The sequence below is a fragment of the Scomber scombrus genome, chromosome 9 (genome assembly GCF_963691925.1).
Source record: "Scomber scombrus chromosome 9, fScoSco1.1, whole genome shotgun sequence".
Classification (NCBI taxonomy): Eukaryota; Metazoa; Chordata; class Actinopteri; order Scombriformes; family Scombridae; genus Scomber; species Scomber scombrus.
In genome coordinates this window covers 3,543,491-3,559,448 of record NC_084978.1, presented here as the reverse complement: position 1 = coordinate 3,559,448, position 15,958 = coordinate 3,543,491, and positions in this window count along the sequence as shown.

The window sequence follows — 15,958 nt, the reverse complement described above, 5'->3', positions numbered from 1 at the left end:
TTAATAATCTTTGTTTTCTCTTTATTATTATTATTATTATTATTATTAATGTAACTCTTGCACTGGAGAGGGCCTTTTTTTGCACATCTCCATCACATTTTAGAGATTTTAGAGGGCTATTCCTACACTCATAGAATCTGAAATAACAATATGTAATTTACGCTCCATTTCATATTGGCTTTGCCCTTTAAGAGCTGCTGCTGTTGGGTTAAGGGCCAAGCTGATGTAGTTAATACCCCACTGTGACACCAAAGTTTGCAAACAGATACACACACCAGTTCACAACCCTACACGTGGAGAGCATAATAAGATTAAAAAGCATATATGGAGCTTGGAAAATGACCATGGAACAGTGTGAAAAGTCAGCGTTAAAAACTTCACACTCCTTTTATACAACACACTTGCTGCTGCAGAAGTGTGGGATGAAATATATGTATGCACCATAACAGTCCCAACACGCTGCAGAGCCGGTGATGAAGGACAGCACAGCTCACTAATCCATGATGATGAGATTAGAGTCAAATCCAGAGAAATAACCCTCGACCTAAAAGAGCTGGTTATGACTTTAGGCATAAATGAGGGATTTGGTTGCAGAGTAGCTGCGCTCCAGTCGTCTTCCCTGAGAGTAAAACTAGACAGCGAGATCGATAGTGCGCATAAGTCACTCACTCTCTTAGCTGACGTCTGGGCTGAGAGGGGTTCTGTTTTCAAAGACAGCATTTTAAAAGAGATTTGGGCTCGAACGGGGGGATACCCTAGAGCCACTGTGGTCGAACACCAATTTAATTTTAGAGTTTGTGCATTTGCCTGATATCCAAACGTGCATTTATTTTAGAAAATAAAACTCATAACATCAATCTGCAGAACTCTAAACCAATAAACTCCTCAACTATAGTTATTTTACACTTCTTTTTTGTGCTAATTCTGCAAAAATATTAGTTTTATAAAAGGTTTTCTTATTTAACATGAGCAGAGATCCGACTATGTACACTTCCATCCAGGACAATTTTGCTTTTTATAATTCAGTGAAAAATGGGAAGCAAACAGCAGAATTAAAAAGGAAGCATGATGAATATTTATACTATTACACAGCCATTATAGCTCTTTATGTAAATGCAGAGTAAAGCACTGCTGTGATGGTTATTTATAGTCACAACAGGCTGTAATTGGGTTCAGCCATTGTTTGGAGTGGGTCGACACACTGATCTTTTTTCACAGGGTGGTGCACACGGAGGAGACCGGGACAGTGTGGAGATAGTGTCTGTGGGACTGTGATGGTTGCAGGTTCTTGGATTACCTCTTAAAAGTTCCTCTAGACTGCATCTGTTCTCTGAGCATTGTTTAATTGTTCATGTTCTTTCAAATTAAAGTTTTATGTCACTGGGTGTAATCAGCTTTTCTTCTATTTTGGGCTTGAATACAACAATCATGATGTGTGAGAATGTGATTCTGACCAAGTTCTTATCAACTTTCCTCAACCAGTGATCATGCTGTGTTTCTGTGAATGGATGCTATTGATTGTGAATGCATGTGATTGTTTTTAATGTGATGCTTTATCGATCTCTGTGGAGGAGAACAACCGGTATCCTGGAGCTGATGCACACATTATATTAACTGTATGTGCTAGATAAGTGTTTATACGTACAGATTGTGTGTATAGCGAACACTCAAGTTCTGGTTTATTTATTGCACCGTTTCATATAAATAAAGTTCAAACTGCAAAACTGCAAAAAAGCTGAACGTATAAGCAACTATGCAAAGGGTGGAAGACAGAATGAGAGCAAAAATAGGGCAATGCATCCCACAAACACAACAACACACTAAATTATTTGCATTGTATCTGTTTTCCAAAAAAAACATATAAGTGTTTTCTGATCTGTTAACTGTAACCTTAAGATGACATAGTTTGTCATATCTTACAAAACTATTATTTACATTACAAAAAAGTCTTCTGATGTTACACATTGGATATACGAGAGTTCATCCGAATAGAGAGAGAACACTAGTAGTGGCAGACAGCGTGGTGCATTCAAGAAACTCCTCAAAATTCATCTCTTCTGTGAATACCAACCAGACTACAGAGCAGCTTCTTTCATCAGTCTGTTAGATTCCTCACTTCATTCTCCGCACTCCAATATATAAAAAAACAAAGTTTTATTTTTTATGACTTATTATTTATTAATCTGTTTATATAATTTCTGGGTTTTTTTGTGAGTAGCGTAAAGGGACTACACACTACACTTTGTTATGCAACCTTGTGTTGTGTGTAAAATGATAATAATAAAGGAATCTGAACACGTGAGCTCTTTTAACCTTTTAGCACTCTGGTGACTGCTGCACTCCTTTCTTGTTGTTTATGGTATTTATTATGCACATGTCTAATTTAACCCTCCTGTTGTCCTCGGTTCAATGAAGGAAGGGAAGAAGAAGGAATGAAGGGAGGAAGGATGGAAGGGAGGGAGGGAGGGAGGGAGGGAGGATGGAAGGGAGGAAGGAAGGAAATGAGGGAGGAAGGAAAGGAGGAGGAAGAAGGAAGGAAGGGAGGAAGGGAGGATGGAAGGGAGGAAGAAGGAAGGAAAGGAGGGAGGAAGAAGGAAGGAAAGGAGGAGGAAGGTAAGAGGGGAAGAAAGGAAAGAAGGAAGGGAGGAAGTAAAGTAAGGAAGGACGGACGAAAGAAGGAAGGAAGGTAGGAGGGAGGGAGGGAGGAAAGAAGGAAGGAGGGAGGGAGGGAGGGAGAAAGGAAAAGAGGAAGGGAGGAAAGAAGGACAGAGGAAAGAAGGAAGGTAGGGGGGTGGAAAGAAAGAGAGAAGGAGGGAGGAAGGACAGACGGAAGGAAGGAAGGGAGGAAAGAAGGAACAGTCAAAACAGATTTGACCCGGGAGGACAACACGAAGGTTAAGTTATCGCTTTCATAATTAAACAAACAAAAAACAAGTAAAAACATTTTTAATCAATCAATCTTCATTCTTATAGCACCAAATCACAACATAGCACTTTACACATACAGTAGGTGTAGACCATACTCTTTCATTTTATTTAAAGAGACCCAACATTCCCACATGAGCAAACACTTTGCAGAAAAAAGATGTTTTTTTCTGTCCAGTGGTCTTTGAAGTTGTACCTTGTCAGCTATTTGGGAATTTCTATCACACTTCTTTCGGTGTCGCTGTCCTCAAACGCCTCATTGTCTTGCCTGGCCTGTAGATCACTTTGGATAAAAGCATCTGCCAAATAACAAACTATAAATGTGAAGGATCCTCCATTAATTAAAAAGCAGCCACTGTTGAAGTGAGCAGCAATGAATGTTATTTTTCCAGCTGAAGGACAGCATCACAACTATTCCGACATCTTATGACTGACATCCAGTGTGAAAGTCTCTCTACTGCATTTTACTGTCATTTATGGTCGTGCTGCTCTGCTCTCTGTGGTTCACAGCGGGTGGAGCTGAGCCCTCGTGTGAGTGCTGCACACAGGAGATAGACAACTACACTTGTTATGTGACTTGTGCAATATATGTTTCCAAAGTAAAAAAAAGCAAAGAAGTAGAGAAGTATTTATCCATCTAATTAAAATGTGCTATATGAGGATAGATATTATTAACCTTTGTGTCGTCCTCCCAGGTCAAATTGACCCCGTCTTTTTTGACTGTTCCTTCTTTCCTCCCTTCCTTCCTTCTGTCTGTCCTTCCTCATGTCCTTCCGTCCTCCCTCCCTTCCTTCCTTCTTCATCCCTTCCTTCTTCCTTTCCTTCCTTCTTCCTCCCTCCCTCCACCCTTCCTTATTTCCTCCCTCCCTCCTACTTTCCTTCCTTCCTTCTTTCCTCCATCCTTCATTCCTTCCTTTCCTTCCTCCCTTCCTTCTTTTCTTTCCTTCCTTCCTTCCTTCCTTCCTCCCTCCTTTACTTCCTTCCATCCTTACTTCCTCCCTTCCTTCCTTCTTCCTACCTCCCTTCTTTTCTTTCCTCCCTCCTTTCCTTCTTTCCTTCCTTCCTTCCTTCCTTCTTCCCTCCTTTCCTTCCTTCTTCCTTCCTCCCTCCTTTCCTTCCTTACTTCTTCCTCCCTTCCTTCCTTGACTCGAGGACAACAGGAGGGTTAATGGGATATGAGATTTTGCTCATATCACCCAGCCATAGCGTAAAGCAATAATTAAATTAACCCTACCCAACATACATACCTAACACAGCCAGGTGTTTTATTTATCTAAAGACTGATGTATGTGTCTTTTCAGAAACGCCCTCCTCCAAAAACCCCACCAGTATTAGTTTGGCCAGTTTTCAACCATTTTTGTAACCACCTGAAACCGACAATTTGACATTCACACCCACTTTACAGTTTGAACTTCCCTTCAACCCTCTTTTTTCGTTTGCTACTAAATTATTTCTACAAAAAAGTGCAACACAATAAATGTCTTCCAGGGGAGAATGTCTGATTATGTTTGCTGTCAACCCTTTTATATGACTGTCACATAACTGTCTATATGCCTATTTGGAACAGCTATAAAACAGTTTGATTACTATCATGGCACACTGACTTTTTTTCTTTTTTACACCTTTTCTTATACCCAGCCTTAACTTTAGTTAATTTCCCATAACCACAATCTTTCCAAGCTGAACTGTCTCATAGATGTCATATACAGAGTTTTTGCTGAATTGTCCTATATTGATGTTCTTGTCTGCCAAGATAGATGCATACTTCGACTTGAAAACCCCCCAAAAACAAAACACTTTTTTTTCACGCCTCTGATGATTATCCAAACTGAGCCGAACTGGAGTGTGAGTTTTTTCCATCAGGAAAACAAAAAGTGTGTGAAGTCTCCTAATACAAAGTCAGCAGAGCAAAAGGTTCACAGCTGACTGGTGCGATTGACTAACAGTCTTGGAGTTGATATGGTCCGCTGAGAGCTGTGGTGATTGAAGCTGCTGGTGATTGAAGAGTCTGACAGCAGCAGCACAGATACCAACTGTACTGTGTCTGCTCTCTGTATATTTACCCATGGTGTTTACGTCCTGCTCCATTATATCATTTACCATCCATAAAGGCCGTCGCTCATCAGATCGTTCGCTCCTTTAAAGGTGAAGAGACGCTCCGAGTAATGCCGATGTTCAGCAGCAGGATCAATAGCTCCTGTTTCCTAATGAAAGCAGTGTCTTAGTAACATTTGTCCATTACTAAAGGTCATCATGTCCACTCTCACAGTCTTTAGAGGGAGACTTGAGGAAAAGGCCCGAGCTCGAGCATTTTTCATATCAGAGCAGATAATCGATGGTTGCTATAGGATACAGTGCCGTAACACTCAGTGTCACAAGAAGAGTGAAAGATATCTGAAATGAGTCCGACATGATGGGAAGATTCAACTACAGTATGATGATGATGACAAAACAAGAAATATATCTCTCTACTTAGACTTCCAGTAAATAGTGTTGTTTGTGCTCTTTTACTTTGCTGTTGTCAATCACTCACTTTGTCATATAATTTACTGATTTATGACTTCACAAAAAAAATTCTGGTATAATACTGCACTGTGAAAATAAGACTTATAACCGATGCATTTTTCTTTTATGAACAGGATTGTCACAAAATTAGACATGTGCCCTTTTCTAAAGGCAAATCAATCAATGTTTGTGTCCTCACGTCTTGAATGCATCTATAGAGGGAGAAGTACACAACAAAATGAATTAGATTTAGACTAAAAGACAGATGAAAAAAGACAAATATGGAGTTACATGTATTTCTTTTCTGACTCTGACATCCTAAATAATGCTGAGTGGCGTCGGACTTACACTGAACTACTCTCCAGAGACTGAAAACATGATCTGTTGGCCTTTGGAGCCATTTCTAAATAAACTAATGTGACCAAACTCGTCATAATGAAGGAGCATGTGACCCAGTGCAGAGGTGTGGCTCATTAATGTGTTTTTAGTAGTTTTTGGACAACAACAGAGGTCTATGACACAGAGGAATAAGATGTAAATACGTGTTGGTTTGGCTCTGTACATGAGATTTACTGACAATAAGAAAAACAGCGAACATCGACAGCCTTTTCTTTTAAGTGCAACACATAACTAAACACTGTCTTCTTAACCTTCACCACACAGACAGAAGAACGAACCCTCCTCTTGTCTTCCCGTCGACCGTGCAACTTTTGTCCTCCCCGGTCAAAACTGACCTGGTTTGGTTTGGCTGTGTTAGACCCTTTTAGCCAACTTCATTTCAACTTATTATCACAAGTTTTCCACATATTTTTGGAAATGTTGGTAAGTAGGCCTCATTTAAATGAAAATACACTTCATTTTTTAGTTAAAACTGGGTCAAAATTGACCCATGAGGCCAAATGGAGGGCTAGATAATGAACATTAGCTGGGATGTGCTAACTGAGGGAGCAAATTTGATAAATAATTTTGCGTTTCTTGCCTTGCATTGATAATGGGAAAAAGAACAGTGGCATATTCCAACCCAGGTCCCTTAAAACTACATTCATGTACTATTTATTTGCAGCATCAAATACAAGAAATGTAATGTCACCTGGATCACATTTTGGATCAACATAACAAACTTAAAAACTAAAAGAAATTGCAAAATGTTCAAAAACAAAGAAATCAGCTAAATTTATTCTGACAATGAATTTCCAACACATCCTCCAACCTGACATTGTGTATAACCCGCTCATTTGTTGAGTGGGTGTTTATGGTAATGATCTAAAGGCTTCTTTTCTCTGAAAGAAGCTTTGGGAAGCGTAGTGAACTTAAATCGCCTGCAGATTAACAAAACCCACTGTGTTCTTCATCAAACACGAGCCGGTCACGACCCGCTCAGTGGTTCTCATTAAGCGTTGAAGATCCTGGTTTTTAAAGAGCCTTTCCTCGCGGTAAATGACAGCTTGAGATGTTTCTGTCTCATTCTTTTTTTTATAAAGCGATTCTGTTTCTGTTTTCTTTTATGCCGTAACAAGAGTGTTGTTGAAAAGAAAACCAACCCTACAATTATGGCTTTTAAAAACCAGCTATTAGTGATGTTTTTCACTTTTGAGTTCATTTGGTTGTTTGGTGTCTTTACTTTTCTTCTTGGTGGTTAATTGTTTATGTAACAATTTAACATTTTTTAGAAGCTGCGGTGGAGTTTGACAGAAAAAATAGTTTCATTAATCTAAAACATCAAAATGATAAACAATGACAACATTTTGGCTTCAGTTCCTCAAAGCAAGGACTTTTTTTTTTTTCTTGAAGATCCATTTTCACCATCAGATCATCATTTCCATTGGTGCAACATATTCTCTGACCTACAGCAGCACAGTAGCACACAACATAATATAATAATATAATATTATGAGTAAGGAGATAAAAGGCTCTCAGTCAAGAAAACTGTTTGTGATTTTTGTGTTTTAGGTATTATGTCTTTTCTGAGGGTTTGTCAAATTCAGACAAATCTAGGGAATGTGGAAAATTAAAACCTAAAACAGTACATGAAGCAATAAAAAGAGACAAAACAGTACAATCATATAACACTTATGATACAAATTATGGCAGTGATGCAAAAATAGTGGAGCTGATAGCTGTAATAGTCCATCTGGTAGTCACATCATGTTACCTTTAAGTTCTGTTCAGTCAAATTTCAGTCACATTTTGGGTGAAGATGAATATATCTGAAAAGCACAAGGCAACCAAAGAACAATTAGACTGCTAAGACCTAACCTGTGGTGCTCACGTTTGGGGAAGACCTCAAATATGAATGTTATTATTGCAAATTAAATGCTTACACACCATTCAGTGTCAAATTTGACCCATTTTTACATTTGATACATTTAAAACCACCCTATACACATTCCTCTTAGCTGGATTTTTCCTTATGTGACACACAATATATAAAAAATTGAAATAAAATGCATACATTTTAAACAATTTTGTGCAGCTGATACTAATTTTTGTATAAGCAAATGTGCAAAAAAACAAACATTCAAATATGTTTTTTTTATTCTTTATATTTTACAAAATGTTTTCCTGGACCATAAAATATTGATTTGTGAATGCATGTTTTCTCCATAAATAAATATAATACACTCTGCTGGCTCTCTGACAGCTTCATTAAGGATTAATCAAACATTTATCAATGATTGATGAATGTGAATTGGTGTAGAGACTAATTATGAGTCAAACAGTATGTAAGGGTTAAATATTATATTCATTACTGAAACTACAACGACATACAGTGATTTCAGTCTGGCTCAAACCAATATATTTTAGGCTAAAGCAACACTCTACTCCACATGTTTGCTTTTTGTCACACTGCTTCATGCACTGGCACTGAGGAGCCATTCAGCAGCTGGATCCTCCAAACAAACTAGGCCATGAACATTGAACATGTGTCCTTCAGAGGACTTCCTGGCTGAACCCGCTCCTCCCAACGAGACTGTCAGACCTCAGAGAACAGAACTAATGATGCCTTTGGGCACCACTCATTAGCTTCTAAAGCTAATGTCTGTCTAAGTGTATTAGCAGGATGTTGCCTTTGATCTTTGAACAGTACAAAGGAGAGCAACACCAGCAAACATCTGGGCAAAATATCCAAGATGAACCGTATGAACAGTTTCACAATATTGGCTTGTTGCTTTCATATTAATCACGTTGATCTGCATCATCCTTTGATAAACAACGTATGATTGAGATATGCCTGATTCATATTGTTTGCATCATGCAGTGTCTCATTATTTAATCTAGATCAAGGGGTATTTATCACTTGGTATCAATGACACTCTGAATATAAATACTTGGTCAGATTCATGTCTAGTTTGACGAGTTAATGAAGATTGGCTGAATGCTCCAAGAAACAACGAACAGATGCACAAAGGATTATGGGATACAGAGGCCTACACAAAATATGCTGGTTGTGTTTGCTGAATCTGGACAAAAGAAAGCTGCATTTTATTACAAAAGAAAACAGTGTCAAACATCCAATCCTGGTCCCGATCTGAGTCTCTCTCTTTACTTCAGCATCGGCACCATATATAGTATCTTATCTCTAAAAACACCTCCACCTTCTAAATAATTGATCGGTCAGAGAAAAAACAGCCCCTGACCTGGCTTTTCACCTTTAACCTAAGCACAGCATGTGTTCGACTGCCACAGGACAAAAAAGGATGCCACAATAAAAAACACAGAACAAAGGACACAGGCAGAACAGATACAACAGATTCACGCATAAAAAAACATGACTTGGTAAAGATATGGAAAGGTCATAGTATGTGTTAAGATAAGTGTATTATTCAGACTATTAAAACATGTGATTTTGGTTCAAAATACCTCTTTGTTTGGACACCTGCTGGTAAAGATGCATGATGTATAACAACAATGTCCACAGTTTAATTCTGATAGTGTACCTTTGTTGCATGTCTTTCGCTCTCCACTCATTTCCTGTCATCTCTAAACTGTCACTGTCCAATAAAAGGCATAAATTGGTTAAAAATACTGTATATTTACCAGGCGGGGAGTTTCAGTCCTCTGAAATGAGGCCAACGCGGAAGTAACTTAAAACTGCATTCTATCAAAAGGCCACCAGGGGGCAACCTTTGTGGTGTCAAAAGGACTTCCGTCTCCATACAAGTCAATGGAGAATTCACCAACTTCTCACTTGATTTCTAACCTCAGTAAACGTTTTCAAAATGTGTTTATGGTCTCAATCGCTAGTTTAAAGCCTTCTTCAATGCAGTATGATGTTCATTTGGGACATTTTAGCCTCCCTGATTTTATATGTGACGATAAAGCAGGGTATGCATTAGGGGAGTGGCTACTTCGTGATTGACAGGTTGATTGGTTCACAGGTTCAGGAGGGCGCCTCATGCTCCTCCTGATGCCCATATAAGTAGAATCTGTGTTTTTTTTTTTCCCGGCATTCACCTGAAATTTTCAAGATGGCGCTGCTCAGATCCGATACTATTGGCCTCCGAGCAGCAGTCCACAAACTAATGGGTGACGTCACTACATTGTTGAGGTTGGGGTGACCTTTGTCATTGTTGGTGCAGTGATAATGGAAATGGGAAATGAAGAACAATCTCCTGTGTGTCATTTTTCACTCTATAATAACGTCACCTGACTTCTGCTAGAGGGCTTCATCAGTTGACCGTAAACATGTGCCCTTCATCATCACTTATGAACACACTGTGGAGGTTACAGTGAGATACAGACAATGTGGATGTGACATTATGAGCTGCACACATCACATATGGCTCAGCTTTTCATACAGATGTGTGCAAACTTGCATCATGACCAGTGTGCCTACAGTACCTTCATCCACCATTGGATCATATCCTTCCTCAACCCTGTGCTAACTGTGCAGGTTTCAGGCTTATCTTCAAGTTTCCTCAGGTGTTGGTTGAATGTGCTCCACACTTCAGCCCACTCTAAAGGAATTTCATTAGGCGAGCACAGCTTTATGTTTTATGATGCAAATAATCTGCACCATGTAAACCCACACAAACAAAGAGAGGAAGGGGAATACAACACATTTACAGGAAGGGATTAAATATGGGAGACAGAAACAGGTAAGAACAGAAAGAAGTTGGATGGGAACGAATGTTAGGACTAACACAATTGCTCATCTACAAATCTATACTGTTATTTTTACTTGCATGTGTGAGTGCAAGTAAAATGCCTGTGAGCCTCCGATTCAATCTCTTTAGGTTATCACTAAATTTCAAACATAATGAGCCTCATGCATGAATGTTTTCTTGCACAAAGCAATAAGAGAACTGCCTGAACTTGTTTTAAATCACTCATTTCAGCCTGATGAATGCCACCTGTTCATGGTGTTCCTGAGATGTGAGCATTGGCATAATCCCTACACCTACAATTGCCATATCAGGCTCCATGTTCTGCTCATTCAAAAAATACGCAGCTTCAAGTCCTGCTTTCAGAAATCAGAAAATAAACACATATCAAATTTTGGAGTGATAATAGGAGGTCTGAAATAATTAGAAAAATGAAATGAATCTTTCAAAGCAGCTCTGCACTGTGACAGAAATAAAGAGGGAGTGATTTGACATGAAGTTAGATGCTAAAAACAAAATGTCTTTCTAAAGCAAAGTGCTCCATGACGGGAAGCATTTTAAGTTATAAGTGACAGTCACAGTCATATTAGAGGAGAGAATATTATAGCTTACAGTAGTTGAAGTTACACTGTCAGCTGCAACACAACATGATGCTGGACAGAAACCTGCAGACTGACACAGAGGAAGCTGTCTGAGTGAGAGAAGTTTCCTAGCAACTACTGAAATAGAGAAGTTGCTCTGCCAAAATATGGTCATAAAAATCATAAAATAAAAAAAAAATAAAAAAGTTCAGTAAATTGGCAGCAATGACGACGACAATATGGTGAACTGAATATTAATTTTGCATTAAGTCTGTTTTAGTTAGGCTATGTAATTATCTTTTGTTAATTTAGGTATCACATTTAAACTAAACTATTAATGCAGATTAGGCCATTATCAGTATAAATCAAACAAGTGTTTCCCCTGAGGGAAGAAAGGCAGAGATTATCTATTCATGCACGACTGGACTACATTTCATTCATACATAACAGAACATTGTAAGTAAGAAAAAAACTAATGAACACCATCAATGTTCTTAAATCACACGTACGTGCATTTTAAGAACAAATCTATTCATACAGTATGAGTCCTTCTTTCAAAAAGGAAGCAAACAAGCAGTCTGACTCTATGTGATTCAGATTGAAGCAAGGATTGTTTTTTTTTTTTGCAGACTAATAGTACTTTAGTACAAATCATGAATGCACAGAGGCGGGAGGGGAAAAAATAATTTGTGTTGATATTTTAAGATAAATTAAAGTCCCAGTTGTCACATAACTGCACAGAAACACCCATTAGGATGCTAACAAGCTAAAGTCTGTCTATACAGTCAGTATATTGGCCGTTTGGGGTTAATAAACAATGAATGAAAAACACTCAAGTGGTCAAATTTCCTTCTGTCTGGACACACCTTCACACTGAGTATCTTTTGGTGTAACTGTGCAGATGTGTAGAAGAGCACAGCATGTTAGAAAATCAGATCTCTATAAGCTAACTCCAGTGTTAGCAGTTAGCTGGCCCGCTCTGCCTCTCACAAGGTGAAGCTCCAGTTTGGACCGAGCTTCCTCTCTTCTCCCCTTGATGCTCGCCTGGCATCATCACATTGTAAATGTCCTCGTATAATCCCCCCCCCCCCCCCCCCCCCCACTGCTCGCATCATCCAACCTCAACCTTGAGTTATGGCGTGGCCGCCGCTGGCAATCACATTAAGAGGCACATTTCTTCATATTCACACAGGGGACCACATTTAGCAATCTGCTTAATTTAGCCAGACTGATGAATAGTACTGCCCTGCTCCCTCTCCTGCACTCTGAGTCTATCTCTCTCAACCTTCTTTGCTCTCTTCCTCTCTTACTCTGTCACCCTTCTCTCCATCTCCATCACCAAACCTCTCTCTCCCTTCCTGTCTTTATCTTTTTTTGTCCCTCGGCCCCAGCTTGTCTCTCTTTTTCTGTCGTGTGTATCAGACCTGCTGCCTTTGAGACGGCTGGCTGCTTCTCTCCTTGGTCGACAGTCAAAATAACCTGCAGCTTCCTGCTTTACCTGCTCCTCCTCCTCGGCCGACCGGGCGTCCTCGGCCGACCGGGCGACTCTTCAGGTGTGGAAGCTGGAGATGGAGCGATGAACCGAATCACCATTTAGATGATTATCTTGCAGAATATAAATAAATCTGGAAGCAGAGCTCAGCTTTATAAGATTACTAAATTAAAATGAGATTAAAGAAGAAGCATACAGAAAGTACTTTACATCCTGATAATTAAATTAGAGTGACAACAGAGTGGATGGACAACATTATTACGATCAAGAGCACAGAAATAAAAAGAATCATGCAAATATGTTTTAACCCTTTGTAGGTCACACCAAGAAAGTGCTATTTTAAACAATCATTTTTTTTTGCTTTTCCTACCTGTTTGAGGCCATGACAACATAAATATGGATTTTTATTCTCATTGACCCTACATTTTATGTTTAACAGATGTCATTTGTTCTAAACTTTTATTAAAAACATGTTAGAGACTCATTCTGTTTGTGTACAAGATGAAAAAATGAAATTCAACTTCAAAAATGTCTCCAGCAGGATCTCTGATGTCAGCAGTGATTTGTGTTATTCTTCGTTTATACACTAGCACAACCTGTATCAATAGCAACCATAACACAATCTGTATCTATAGCAACCATAGAACAACCGGTATCTATAGCAACCATAACACAATCTGTATCTATAGCAACCATAACACAATCTGTATCTATAGCAACCATAGAACAACCTGTATCTAAAGCAACCATAACGCAATCTGTATCTATAGCAACCATAACGCAATCTGTATCTATAGCAACCATAACGCAATCTGTATCTATAGCAACCATAGAACAACCTGTATCTATAGCAACCATAACGCAATCTGTATCTATAGCAACCATAGAACAACCTGTATCTATAGCAACCATAATACAATCTGATGGTCTGTCTGTGCATTACATACCTCATATAAGTGGTAAAGATTGCCCCAAAAAGTTAAAAGGGTTCAATAGATTTAGTTTTTGACCAGATATCATGACACAAAGTGACCTCTACCAAACAGATGAGCAGACCTACAAACGGTTAAAGATGTGATTTAAAAGTTGAGCATGATTCAGCGATGTGGTTGAGCTATTTCATTGTTTTACGCAACTTTTAAGATACTGTGGTCTTAGTTTGTCATTTAGCTCAAAGTGATTCTGACGAGAACATTTTTACCACTTAAATCAAATAATTAAATAATCGAGTTCTGACTTTATTTACTTTCATTCATCCTGTTTGAATCAAGTGAGTGTAAATGCTCTAATGCTCTTCTCCTGTGAGTGTAGGTTAAAGAGGTTTTTGAATGAGTAAGATAAAATAAGAGAATCTCATGAGCAATTGCAAAATAAAAATAAGTTCATTAAACAGTGAAATCCCCATTTTTGGACAAATGATGAGACAGTAATGAACAAAGCCTGTCATCTGTAAATAATTCAACTGAATTTGACCCTGTTATTTTGTAGAGTTATTACCAGGCTCTATTTCCTCCTGTTTCATGCATCCTTAAATTCCTCAACAGAAACAGACGTGCATGTTTGCTAAGTTGTGCATTATTATTATTATTATTATTATTTTTGCATATGACACAAATATGTTTACAAATAACAAGGCTGATGATCTTTTCCACTTGAATTGACTGTAGCTGAGCTGGAGAGTAAAGGTAGGTTGGAGGGAAAACCAAAACTTGCACATTTCAGACTTCAAACTGCACAGTTTGTGACCCAATATGTGAGAAACACTTTCAGCTGCTGAGTTTCAGGTTGTGAAGCTGCTAATTACTGATGAGCAACACCTGTTAGCTGCTGCTACACATCACGTCTGTTTCACCCCTCACTCTTTGTACTTGAATGATTTTTGTTTTGTGCCTTTAACATCCACCTGCTTTATGCACATTTACAGTTTGTGCTTTTTTTTTTTTTTTTTTAAACAAATGAAATGCAGCTAATTTGAAAAAAATAATCATTTTAACCTTTGTGTTGTCCTCCTGGGTCAAATTGACCCCGTCTGTTTTGACTGTTCCTTCTTTCCTCCCTTCCTTCCTTCCATCTGTCCTTCCTCCCTCCTTATTCCCTTCCTTTTTTCCCTCCTTCCTTCCTCCCTCCCTTTCTCTTTCTTTCCTTCCTCTCTCTTTCCTCCCTTCCTTCTTTCCTTCCTCCATCCCCCTTTCTTCCTTCTTTCTGTCCTTCCTTCCTCCCTCCCTCCCTCCTTCTTTCCTTCCCTCCTTCCTCCCTTCCTTTCTTCCTTCCTTTCCTCTTTCTCTCCTTCTCTCTTTCTTTTCTCCCCCCTACCTTCCCCCCTTCCTTCTTTCCTCTGTCCTTCTTTCCTTCCTTCCTCCCTTCCGCTTTTCCTTTCTCCCTCCCTCCTTCCTTCCTTCCTTCCTTCCTTATTTCCTACATCCTTCCTTCCTTCCTCCCTTCCTTCTTTCCTTTCCTTTCCTTTCCTCCCTCCCTTCCTTCCCTCCTACATTCTTCCTTCCTTCCTCCCTCCTTTCTTCTTCCTCCCTTCCTCCCTTCCTTCCTTAACTCGAGGACAACAGGAGGGTTAATGCTTGTTTGTGGTAGAAAAAGTTGGTTTATCATTAAAAAGCAGAAACCTTCTCAGGTACTATTTCTCTCGTAGTGCTCGGTTCCTAATATGTGCATGACATTAGTAGATGGAGAAGCACATTAATTCACATTCGCTTTGGGTAGATTTTGTAGTTATTCAGGTCAAAGTTGTCCTACATTAAGAAACTTGACTTATGTCCGTTCCTCTTTCACCTCCTCCCACTGAGTTACCTAGAAAGCTGCTCTGATTATTTACAGTTAAGTAACATTTCAAGTCCAAATCTCTGGTTATGAGAGGTTTTTAAAGTGTAAAACGATATTTAAGCCTTAATGCTGCACATTGCTTAGGGTGAAGGTTATAGTTTGTTGTCTCCCTATGGTGAGACATCATTAAAAATGTGTAAAATTCAAATGTTTACTGCAGTGTTCATATCATAGTCTTACTGTACATATAGATATAAAACCAAAAGAAAGGGGGAAAAAGGGAAAAACCTTGACTAATAGCACATGGGAAGAATACAAATTCAATCTTTATCCAACTCCACCCTACAGGCACTATAACATTAACCCTTACATACTGTTCAGAGTCAAATTTGACCTATTTTTACATTTGATAGCAGTAAAAACACCATAAAACAATGCATACATGCATCATATTTTACATTTTTGTGCAGCTGATACACATTTTTATATATGCAGATGTACAAATATGACCCGTGTTTATTTAACAAATTCAAAAATCAGCATTAAAACATGTTGTATTCATCATATTCTATGAA